This window comes from Cricetulus griseus (assembly GCF_003668045.3).
Source record: "Cricetulus griseus strain 17A/GY chromosome 1 unlocalized genomic scaffold, alternate assembly CriGri-PICRH-1.0 chr1_0, whole genome shotgun sequence".
NCBI lineage: Eukaryota > Metazoa > Chordata > Mammalia > Rodentia > Cricetidae > Cricetulus > Cricetulus griseus.
Genome location: NW_023276806.1, coordinates 19,538,439 through 19,551,125, shown reverse-complemented (window position 1 = coordinate 19,551,125; position 12,687 = coordinate 19,538,439). Strand labels below are relative to the sequence as shown.

General features: G+C 37.0%; 1 long non-coding RNA gene across 1 annotated transcript; it reads right to left on the bottom strand.

Moving 5' to 3' along the window:
• Positions 1 to 1,395: 1,395 nt before the first annotated feature.
• Positions 1,396 to 9,308, bottom strand: LOC113831491. Its single transcript, XR_004771813.1, has 2 exons — positions 3,566 to 9,308; positions 1,396 to 2,435 (listed from the first exon to the last, which is right to left on the bottom strand). It is a non-coding gene; the product is annotated as an uncharacterized LOC113831491 (long non-coding RNA).
• Between the last annotated feature and the right edge of the window lie 3,379 nt (positions 9,309 to 12,687).

Below are 12,687 nucleotides of genomic sequence, written 5' to 3'. Positions count from 1 at the left end.
CACACACACACAGTCAATATTGAAATCATATAAGAACACAAATCCCCAAAGAAATATCACCTACAGAATATATATTTGATTGCTTCCTGGAATTGACTAAATCATTTAGGAAATTTTCACTGAAAAAGAGTTTAAAAATGAAAGCATTAAGATTAATTAAAACAACAAATAGTGTTCTGTGGAATGATAGTAAAATACAGTTTGATTTTCACAACTCGTGTATTTAGTTTCAACATCTTTATAAATGAGGTAAAATTTATAAATTGTCTGAATAATACTTGAATTCATTTTCAGTGTTGTTTGGTCATTTTCAGAGTCTCTTGCTGTTTTCATTCAAAGTTAAACATACATGCATACATACAAACACACACACACACACACTACTGAAACATTCCTTACTTATTGATATTTATTCTGCATTGTTTGCTTCTATCCCAGTTCTTAGAAGGACTTGGAGACAGTTGCCTCACTATTAAAATAAAAGAAAACTGTGTACTTTCACCTATGCACCAAAATATTTGTTTATAAGTTTTGTAATACACAGCAACAGCAGCTATTTGAATGATTTTGAAAACTTATAAATTGCTTTCACAATATCTTTAGTTATTATTTTAATATTAGCTTTCAGTCCCAATGCTATCCTGCTGCTCTCTACGATATTTATATTATCTTTGCATTTTCTAATATATGCCCCAAGACAAATTCCTGGATACTGAAAGTTACCTGGAAAGAAAATAAACTAAAATATGAGTTATAGAGATTAGAAAATTAGGTTCTTGGACTTGTTTCATGAGCTCCCTCTTTGGTTATGATCTATTTATTTGTAATATGTCTTATTGTAATTCACCAGGGCATTGTTTACCTCTTTTTTGCTTATTAACACAATATCTGGAATGGTGAGGAACACTGTCTGAAAGCAGCAGGAACACTTGGGGAATTGGTGGGGCTCTCTTCTCAGCTATTTTGTTTTTTCCAATTTAAAGCTTTCAGGTTAAATTTGAGGCAGCAGTTACTTGTTTGAGCATGGATTCCTTGGTTTGCAATGAAACAGTACATCCCTTAGGACAGTGCTTTGAAGAGGAGATGACAGAAGTCCTGTGGCTTTGGCTTTGATGCAAATTAGAGCCCCAGCATTTCTGTTTCATATCATATTTGAGTTGTCTGCTGACATTTTCCAAAGATGTAGAGAAAACTTATTTTAACCCCAAAGGAAAAATAAAACTAACAGGTTCAGTGAATGTTACTTTCCTTTTCCCAGTAAGAGTGCAAACATATTCTTAAATTCAATTCCATTTCATCCTTAGAAAATATTCCTTGTTGGTGTGTCAGTGATATTCAAGGTAATATTTGTAATTTTTGGTACAATGACAATGACTGACAAAAATTCAAATTAAGTATGAGAAAAAGATAAGATTTAATTTTATTGGGTAATTTGGAATACTAACAACTGATTTCTTCATTTTTATGGGTATTCACAGATTTTACCTGACAAAAAACTGGCAAACATTTTAATATTGAGCCTGAAAAGGTCATCTGGTTCTGAGCAGTAAATCATCATCACCCCCATCCCCTTTTATGTCTTCACTGTAGAGCTGGAGAGGCTAATTCTTTACCTTCCTAGCCTCGATCTATATGATCTATGAACTAACCTTCTAAAGAATGGGGCACTGACAAGCTTGACAGGAGAATTTCTAAGAGGAGTTTTTAATTTCCTTTTTGAATGGATGGTATAGAGATTCATTTTTGGCTTGTATGCTGTGCATTCATAAGATTCATGTGTTGCATATTGAACCCAAGGCAATGCTACAAGGAGGTAGAGCTCCTGAGAGGAGAGTGTGCAGCAGAGAACAGTGCTCATGCTTAGAATCAGAACCATTGTAAAGACTCCAGAGAGAGCTGGCTCTCCAGTTCCTGCAATAAATATGTGTGAAATGACCAATGTGTTACGGAACCTGAATAAACCAAGATGGCATTTCTCATTCTCTTACCATAATGTTTTAGATGGCCAGTAATCATTGAAATTTGGACACCATCTTTTAGAACATGAGTGAAAGTCACTGATAATTAAAAAAAAATATGGGATGGTCTACCTAGATGCTATTTCATCTCCATTCAAGGGGGACTGACAGAGAGCTTAAGAGTTGAGGGAACAAGACAAATGCTAGTCTTCAAAGGTCTAACTCAATTGTCGGGATATCCATTCCCCAAATCATATGTATAAGGAATCCAAGGTTTTCCTGGATGCACTCTTCTATGTCCTGTGGACAACTTCAAGGCAATTGAGTTCTGAACTCAGAACATCTGCACTTGGGGATGAGAGTGGTGGGATGTCTTAGAAGGTAAAAGTGCTTGCTGCCAACAGTGATGGCCTGAGTTTGATCTGTGGGGCCTTACATGGTGAAGGGAGAGAAGCGGCTCTGAGGTATTCCTCTACTCTAGAAAATAAACAGAATAAACAAAAGGTAAATATATGACAGTTATGTAAAATTATGACAAATACATGTTCTTAATGCCTTTCCTACTTAGCAGCATGGTTATTTAATATAACAACAACCTATTGACCATTGTTCTTTACTAGTCTCTCTTAGATATCCAAGGATCTCATTTTAGAACAATATAGTAAAGACAAATTTTCATTTAATCCTTGTGTGAAGTTTTGAAGATTTCAAATAAATGTGATAAGAATAAGCAAAATGCTAATATAATAGTGTGTCATTACTTCATAATTTAGAAAACACTAGCTATACAAACTCACACATTCTTTCAAGGTCTCTAGTTCCCAGAACCAGTTATTGTAGGTTTAATCAGGCATGATTTTGGAAACAAAGTCTTTTAGTGTTTGAATTTTAAAACCACTCTTTCTGTATTATCTCTTTCTAAACTGATACAAAAGAGACATTTTAAAAAAACTGAACATCTTTATAAAAAACAGTTCTCCTGTCCAGGCTTCAAATCTGTAAGCTCTCTTCTAAAGGAGGCTTTTCTTCAAAATCTTGAGTGAAAAGCTAAGTTCAAAAAGAAATCTATTCTTTTGGAATGATTTTAGCATGATAATAATTACTTGACATGTTGTTGAGTTTTTATACTAAATGGTAGTTGAAACCTTGTTGGATGAATAGTTCATGTTTGGGCACAATCATTTTTCATTTTCTATTAATAAGAAGAGATAATATGGTTCACCAAGAGTGATGATTTAAGTACTGGTTTGACATTAACTATAATCGTATATTATCAAATCAAATCTTCCCTTTTGTTGCAGATAAAGAAACATGAAAAGGGGGCAGGGCTGGAGAGATGGTTCAGCAGTTAAGAACACTGGCTGCTGTTCTAGACATCCTAAGTTCAATTCCCAGCAACCACATAGTGGCTCACAACCATTCATAATGTGATCTTGTGCCCTCTTCTGGCCTGCAGGAATACATACAGGCTGAACACTGTATATATAATAAATAAGGGAATTTTTAAAAGAGAGATGGGGAAGAGACAGAGACAGAGAGACAGAGAGATCATGTGATGCCATACACACTGATGATTAATTACAAAAAATTGATTTTGGCACCTTTACCTATTGCATTTTTCAGCCCAGTTCTATTAAATGCTAGTGATACGACTTCACAAAAATCACTGTATCTGAGAGACTAAAGAAATAGCAAGTCTTCAAAGAAGATGACAGAGTAACATTCCTGTCAGGAGGAAAATATTTCAAACTGTGACACTTGTACATCTTTCTTTGGTTAGAAAAAAAAATGAAAGAATGGTTCTCCCCAAACTAGGAATTTCTAAGACTCTAATGCTGATGGAAGGAAAAAACCTGAAGCTTGGTACCTTCTGATAGGGGAAGCCTTTCTTTGTATATGTTTGTCTTATTGGTTGATAGATAAAGCACTGTTGGACAATAGGGAAGCAAGTTAGTTGGGACTAGAAGTCAAGGAGGATTCTGGGAAATGTAGGAAATTCAGGAGTTGCAATGTGATCCCGTGAAGAGGGGACGCATACTGCCAGTGTCCTAGGTAAGATAAATCTTTATAAAATACATAGATTAGAAGTTATGGTTGATAATTAAGACTAAGCTAGCATATAAGAAATTCTAGTCATTGGCCAGCAGCATTGTAAATAATATAATACTCTGTGTGTTATTTTGGGGCCCTAGCATGTCAACAGAACTCAGGCAGTTAGCAGAAAGAGTTATTGTTACAACCTTCCACTGGAGGGACTTGTCTCTGGGAAGAGATCTATTTTCTCTGGGAATAGATTTCACACCATTTTGACAACTTGTTAAATCACCTTGCAGAAGAAATTTAAACCTCATTTCATTATCCAATAGTTGGCTTTGGTGTTCACAGAATCTTTTTTTTTTTTTTTTGTTCTTCTTCCCAATATGGCTAAATCTTTGTTTTTCAAGGGTCTGACCCTGGCCTACTAGGAAAAGAGGTCTGCCTAACTTATTGGTGTTGCCATGGCCCAGGCTCTGGACCCTAATAGTTCTGAAAACTGTAATAATCAGATTCACATGGCAACTTAAACATATTTGACTGCCTCATATTTGTTTTCAACATACATTGAAATAACTGGAAATAGACCTTTAAAAATAGCCAAGCTACTCATGGCAGATTAGGTTTATAATCTTATACTGGAGACTGAAGCATAAAAATTGAGGTCTAATTTAGTGTTTTTATGGGATTCCTGAGTATGTAGACAAGTGGGTCTCTGCGTCTTTATCTGTTTCTTGTGCCTTCTCTTGTGCTTTTTCCATTCTGTTTATTTGTATTGTCCTATTCTGATATGTTATTTTTGTTTTTAACTTATAACATTTTGTTTTTTCTCATTATTCTCCCTTAAAAGCATGTTTGTTTTCTAATAAGAGGCAGCAAGGGGTAGATCCAGATGGGAGGGAAGATGTGGGGGGATTGAGAGAGGTCAAGGGAGGGGAACCATAATCAGGATATATTGCATGAAGGAAAAAATCTATTTTCAATAAAAGGGGGAAAATGACTGAGATTTCAAAACTAGCCTGAGCTATATACTGAATCTGTGTTGCAAAACAAACAAATAAACAAAATTATAAATCTGTAAGAGTTCTATTTACAGTTCTGTGGACCTATAGCCATGGGCTGCCAATACTGCTCTTTTATTCCAAAAGTAATTTGAAGAAGTTAAATTCCTGAAGTGGGATTACAAAAAGGGGAGGCTCCTTTTCAACCCAACCCTTAACATAGGTTAAGTCTGGGCCCTGGGATATAAGCTGAGGATGCTAAAGCCTCTTAGAAACTTATCCTTATGTTCTTATAGAGCAGAAGTTGCTAGAAGTTACAAGCCAAGAGGAGTAGAAGCTTCTCTAGTTACCCTGGTTCCAGGGTTCTCTCAGTAAAAAAGTGACAGTTTAATACCAAAGTGAGCTCAGAAACACTTCTGGGAAGAATTGTCGTTGTTTGAAACGACAGAGTGGGGCAGGTTCCTGATGAAGGGAGATTTCTGTAAATAGTCTTCTTAGGTAAGAACATGAAGGTAACTTGTCTGCCATGTAATTTTCCACAGAGAGTCAGAGACCATTCAAGAGTTCACGGGAAACCTGACAACCCTCTAAAATAGGCCTCAGACACTGTAACCCTTTATTGGGTCACACTGAATAATTTTTGGTCCTGGATGATGGGAAAAACAAAAGGGGAATCAGCCAGTATCAGAGGAGTCTCCAGGGTAGGATATAATAGTAAAACAGCAGCAGATTTAACAGAAAGATCAAGGGAAGGGCTAAGTACCCCAGGAGAAAACACAGCATTCTAGGGTGAGTGTCCACATGCCCACAGCTTCAGTCAGAGAGAGGCTACAAAAGACTTCACATTGTGAAGAAGATAGTTTGCCAAAGCAGGCTATTTAAGTCAGAAAATGCATATACTCACAAGCAATCACAAAATCAATCCCCATGGAGAAAGGGGAATTGCTTCAGGGTATTGTACAAATGCCTCACATTTAAAAAAAGGAATCATGCGGAGATTCAGCTGGACATATATAGAGAATAAAAGCAAACAACAAAAACTGTTTGTGAGAACTGAATACTTACTTCAATAAACATGAAAAAGTAGCAACAGTAAGTTCAAGGAGCTACAGAAATCCATGTGTAAAGGGACTAGGAATGTTTGAAAATACAGCTTCAGGAAGCAACACGGAAATCATTAAGAGGGCAAATTGGAAGTTCTCTACTTGAAAACTTTGATACCTAGCATGACAAATGCATTAGATTGCTCAACAGTTGATTTAACCTGGTGGAAGATGTAATATGTAAATTTGAAGATGAACTGATGGAAACTATAAAATTTGAATAGTGCAGAATGAAGGAAAATGTATCCATTTTCCTCACCTAGTTACAAGGCTGCTTTTAATGCACAAAATGTGTAATTTAAATCCTAGGAGAGAAGTCCCAAGAAAATGAACATGAAAGTACATGACCAAACTATGGGGAGACTCCAAGTGCTGGATGAGAGCCTTAACTTAAGCATTCAGGAGAGTACATGATTGAGATGCACAGCTAATCATCCTGGAGAAAGTGAAAAGATGTGTGACACTAAGAACAATGGGGAATCATAAAAGCAACAAATTCAAAACTTATTTACGGCATATGCCTGAACTTCCCCAAACTCATACATTCAACTTATCAGAAACAGTGGTTTGAGAAGGTGAAGGACAATACATTTTTGAAAGTTCAAAAGAATTTGCTAGCTAAGTATCTTTTGTTTGTTTGTTTGTTTGTTTGTTTGAGACAGGGTTTGTCTGTTTAGCTAAACATCTTATATTCAAGAAAAATCACCTTCAAAATCAGGAAGTGAAAATAAAGTTATGAAAACAAACAAGTAGTAGAAAATCACCAGAAGGAATCTTTTCCTAGCAGATAAACTTTTGCAAGAAAGTGCAATTCTTGTGGGTATAACTAAACAATATCAGAAAGGATTTAAGGCCCACTCCATAAGATAGAATCCATTACTGACACTGCACTAGATATCCCAGGGACCTAAAGGTAAACCAAACACTGCTGTGCTGCTAAAGGAGTATAGCCTTAAAATGATTCATAATTATGTTCTGCTATACTTGTAGATGAGTGTCTTCTTGCTCAGCCTTCATCAGAGACACTTTCTCATATACCAGGTGGGAACAACTACAGAGACCCACAGCTGAGAGAGAGTATGACACCTTGGAACACTTAGTACTAAATGGGATGTCTCCATTTTCTCCCCACATGGCTCTGGAAACCCTGTAGAAGAGAAGAAAGGAAGGAAGGAAGGAAGGAAGTAGGGAAGGAGGGAGGGAGGGAGAAAGGGAAGGAAGGAAGAAGGGAGGAAAGAAAGAAAAAAAGAAAGGAAGGAAGGAAGGAAGGAAGGAAGGAAGGAAGGAAGGAAGGAAGAGGGAGCCAAGTGGGGTGGAGAACACCCAAGAGGTAAGTCCCAAACACAGTAGGGCCTGTTCTCATATGAACCCACAGAGACTGTGGCAGCATGTGCAGGGACTATACTGGTCTGAGCCTGGCAGCATCCAAAAACTGAGAGGGAACGTGGACACAAGCCCACACCCCTAACCCAGAAACTGTCTCCAACTGATAACTCCTTGAAAAAAGAAATACTAGTGTTTTCCAATGCAGTCTCATTGGGTCACACTTAAGGCCAATCCTCATGCTCCTCAGTGGATGGCCAACACAATAGAAACTCAATGGCATTTGGGAGGTGTTGCTTTGTCAGGGTATTTTTATTTTCCTTACAGGTCCTTTGCATATATCCTAAGATTTCCTGTTATCTGTATTTTGGGGATTTCTGTGTGTGCAAATAAGTGGCTCTGTTTCTTGAGCTTTCTCTTTGGCTCATTTTCTTCTTTTTATTTGTTTCAGTCCTATTCTTGTTTGTTTTTATTGTATCTAATTTCATGTTATTATTATTTTTAATGCTATTTTGCACCCACACAAGAGAAAGAAAAAAATTGTGGGTTTGAGTGAGTGGGGGAGTAGATGGATCTGTGAGGAGTTTGGAGAGAGGAATCCATAATCAGATTAATATTGTTTTATACAAATCTCTTTAAAAATCTAAAGAGCACATTCAGATGATTTCTTACTTCAAAATTTCAAAGATATCCTTAATGGATACCAATACTCTAACTTTCTGAGTATTTTACTTACATTTTAATGTCCTCTTTTTAGAATGTTAGCATTAATCAAGTAAAATATTGTACATAGGCCACAGGTGAAAGAAAGAAGGATGTCACATTTCACCACACTGAATTTGAGCATTGTACCATCATAGGAATCGTGTGGGTAAAAGAATGATTTGCAAAGGCATTTAATTAGTGAGGCAGTTCAAACTTGCATTTTGTTCCAAAGAAGCCATTTTTAATACTTAACAACAATGCAGGGTCTCCTTTCATTTCCATCACATGCACCGGAGGTATTTATTAGCAGATCAAAGATTTGCTCAACTTTCCAAAAAAATTTTCAACTCTCCAAAGAAAATATATATTACTTCCTGCCATACATTTCCTTGCAATCCTGCTTTTTTCAGTATACTGCAGCAAAACAAGTAAAGTTTGGTCTCGTTAGTTAAACACTGTCTTTCCATTAATTCAGGCAGCGCTGTTACATTATCCTTACTGTATACAAATGTCTTAAATGGTTAGGCTTCTACACATTATGTTCTAAAACAGGAACCAAGTCTACAGGGGTGTGGTATGAAATGAAGGGACTGGTGATATATTTAAACCTGATGATAAAACAAAGAATAATTTGACCACATAAATGAAAAAAATTCCCAACATTTTTTGTTGATATTTCACACATCTTTAAATTCCAACACCAGAACCAAACTTTTCTGACTACTTTGGGAATTTATTTATTATTTTCTAATTCATTGATCATTGACTTACATATTTTTAGAGAACATAATTTTTAATTCTATTGTCTTGCCTTTTATTTATACAAATGAATAATATTTTCAGTAATTAATTATACTTGATTTTCTTGCTTGAAATACTACCTGGAGAATTCAATCATGATTTTGCAAATGGTTCTAGCATATTTTTTTCCTTACAGTATACCCATATATATTCAAAATACTTTTAAAGTTGATTATTTTATGCTTTGTTGTATGAATATATCCAATTTATTTTTAAGAGGCTATTTATTTTTATAGTTCTGGACTATTGAAATGATCTATAGAGTATGCAACTGTAGGGAGCTGCAGAAAACCGCACCCAAAAGATGGCGCCGGTTTCTGCCCTCCGCCAGCCCGACGGCGAGCGCTCTCTGTGGTAAACAACTCCAAATATGGTAAAGGTCATGTATTCTCTTAATTCTGCTTGGAGACAACCTATCCTGGCGCGCCACGTAGGGTTAGGTGATTGGTAGATGTAGACTATATCAGGCCCCGTCTCCCTCGGCCCGGGGCCGCCGCCTCCATTATACATTGTACAAAGCAAAGAGGTTCCCGATTAAACTGTGTTTGAAGAAGATTCCTCGGTGTGGCGTCTTTCTTGCTGGTCAAGGGTGGACGCCGCATGCAACCATCATAGGCTATTACCATTTTCTGTTTACATTCCAGAAATAAATAGTAGGACCTTATTGATAAACACTCATCATACTTGATTCATAGGACTTGGAGAATTTAAGCTGACACTGACCTGCAAGTTTCATCCTTTCTGACTAGCTTTATGACTGCTATAAATTCTATATACACAACTAGAAGTAAAAAATAACAAACATTCTTACCCAGTTGTCAGCCGTGGGAGGTAAATTACAAACAGTCTAGCAAGTTATGCCCAGTGGCACAATAGTGGAATGGGTATTAAGGGAGTAATCAGCACTTTCTAGTACTATTACCTGGGCCCAAACCCCATGGCTAGCTAGAACATAGGCACTAGGGAGAAATTATCAATCTACTGAATGGAAGTAGTATTATACTCTCTTTACATTTTTATCCCTACATCCATAAACTAGTTCATCCTCATCCCTCATCAGAAAAGTTTTTCTTTTTTGGCAGATGATGATTAATACAGAGACTCACACGTGGTCAATTTTAGAGATGAGAAAGTACTTAGAGATCAATGAGGAAGACGAAATGGAAATATTGTAAGTGCCAAAAGTTGTTGACACCTGCAGTGAAGCAGTATTTGTCAAGCATAGTAGGGCTGCTACACTCAGGAACTTATATTGGATGAGACTAAATACAGAAGAACTGGATAAAAATCAAGCCAGCCAGAATCCCAGCATGGATGGGAGAGGATCTCTAGGTAATTAGTTATTGGCAGTTGGTGGTTTCTAGGGCAAGGAGAGTCAGTTTCCTTTAGGGATATTGTCATGCTTCAGTGGATGGGCTTACACCCACACACGCAGGCAGCCCTAAGTAGACTGTGTGGTTTTCAAAACATAAAACCACACAAAGTTGTGTGGGAAAATTGGTATGGGTGACACAAGTGAGGAATCAGATATAAAGAGAAGGGGGCAGATTTGATCAAAATGTACTATATGAATGTTTGAAATCCTCAAGAAAAGAGGTAATACATTAAAATCCTGAAATGAACATGAATCTAAAATATCTATTTTATTATTTGCATATATTCAGTAGTTTCAATACATAATAAACAGCATTAAACACTGAACTGAACTCCTGGAACCCAGGTGCAGAGAGGAGTGATGAGCAAAGGGATCAAGACTGGGCTGGTGAAACCACAGAAACAGCTGATCTGAATAAGGGGGAGCTCATGGACCCCAGACTGATGGCTAGCATGGGACTGACCCAGATCCCTCGAATATGGGTGTCAGTGAGGAGGCCTCGGCAATCTGTGAGACCTTGGGGGAGTAGATCAGTATTTACTTTGGGAACCCATTCAATGTGGAGAGTTACTCTCTCAGACCCGACTCATGGGGGAGGCCTAGGCCCTACACTGGATGATATGACAGACTTTAGAGATTCCCCCATGGAGGGCCTCAACCTCCCTGGGGAGTGGAGGGGGAGGGGTGAGGGTTAGTGGGGGGCAGGGAATGAAGGGAGGGAGAGGGAGCTGGGATTGACATGTGAATCAAGCTTGTTACTAATTTAAATAAAATTTAAAAAAGTAAAAAAAATAATAAAGTGGTTTACAAAGTGGAATTTAGAACTAGATTGGTAACAGATAGTTTATTAAGAAAGTATTCAGGAAAGGGAGCCAGTGACCAGGTTTACACCAGAGCAGAAGTGACCCACCAGATTTTTCCTAGTCCGCTCAGCCGGGCAGAAGAGAGATAAAAAGGGGCGGCACCACATGGGCACCTCTCTGCTACTTAAACGCTTGCTATGTTACTCTGACCACGCCCAATTGGGTGTGGTCAGAGGTACCTGTGGACAGCCCCAAATGGGCGTGGTCAACAATACTTCCAAACAGGATTTCTCCCTACAGATTAAGGCATTCTATGAAACAATGCATATGATTTAGAAAACTAATTTTAAAGTGGCTTACAAATCTAAAGAATATCAAAGAAAACTCATCTCAAAGATTTGTCATGAAAATTCTATATTATGACAGTATGACAACTACAATGTTTTACAATTTTCTTAATTGATTGCTGAATCTCAACCCAAATTTATCATAAACTATTTATTACTCTGGAGTTTGGATTAAATGGAGGTACAGGTTGGTGAACTAAAAGCCCAGGCAGACCTCAGATTCAACTATCAACCCAGAGTGATTGAATTTAAAGAAGGCAAAAGCCTCCCCATTATTGACTCAACCATAGACACCAATCCACCTTACACACAGGGGAAGTACAAGGTTTTCTATGGTAGTTACTTGCAGGACTAAAATGAAGCACACCATAGTATGCAGAAAGAACATTGAATTTAACATCCACCTACACAATAGAATTGGAACATAACTAATCATCAATATAATTAAAAAGATAAATTAAGTTGAATTATGCAATAGTGTTTGCAATCACATTCTAGAAAACATTTAGTGTACACAGAGAAATTAGTAATTGATATCAAAGCAATGATAAACTATGTATACCTTAGGGGGAAAAATCACCATCTTGGCAATATTCTGCTCATATTTAGCAAAGTTGCCTTTAATAAAATAACAAGAGTTGCCAACATGGAGCAATTAGATCAGACAATCTAGGAATTAATTGCTGTAGACAGGCCCATATGTCACAAAGCATTGAACATGTTCTCTGAGTATGGAAAGGGAATGATTTATTTTGGAGAACTCTTGAGATAGTGAAAGGGCCATGGCTTCAGAACTTACACTGGGAGGTGACCTTACAGAATCCTAATCATTAGGCACAAAATGGGCTTAAATATAAATTAGGCAGATTTCATCAGCTTTGCTTGTGTTACTAAAGACAAATCTATTTATATCTAAATGATGGGCTTTTCATACCCACAATGGATTAATCATATACCATGAACTATAGTGCAAAAGACTTGCAGCTCAGGAACCTCACCATCTCAGACTTGTTCAGTATGGAATGGAGAAAGGATTTTCAAAACATTAGCATTGGTTGTATAGGCATGTCCTAAGTTCAGGATTGGCTCTAGTTTAGTTTCAACACAAATACTGTAAGTCAGTATCTGTTTGTGCTTTCTGAACATTTTAGACATACAAATATTCCAAATATCTTCAAACATCTATCTGTCTGTTTAGATATCTGTATCTATTATCTATCATATACCTCTAATATCT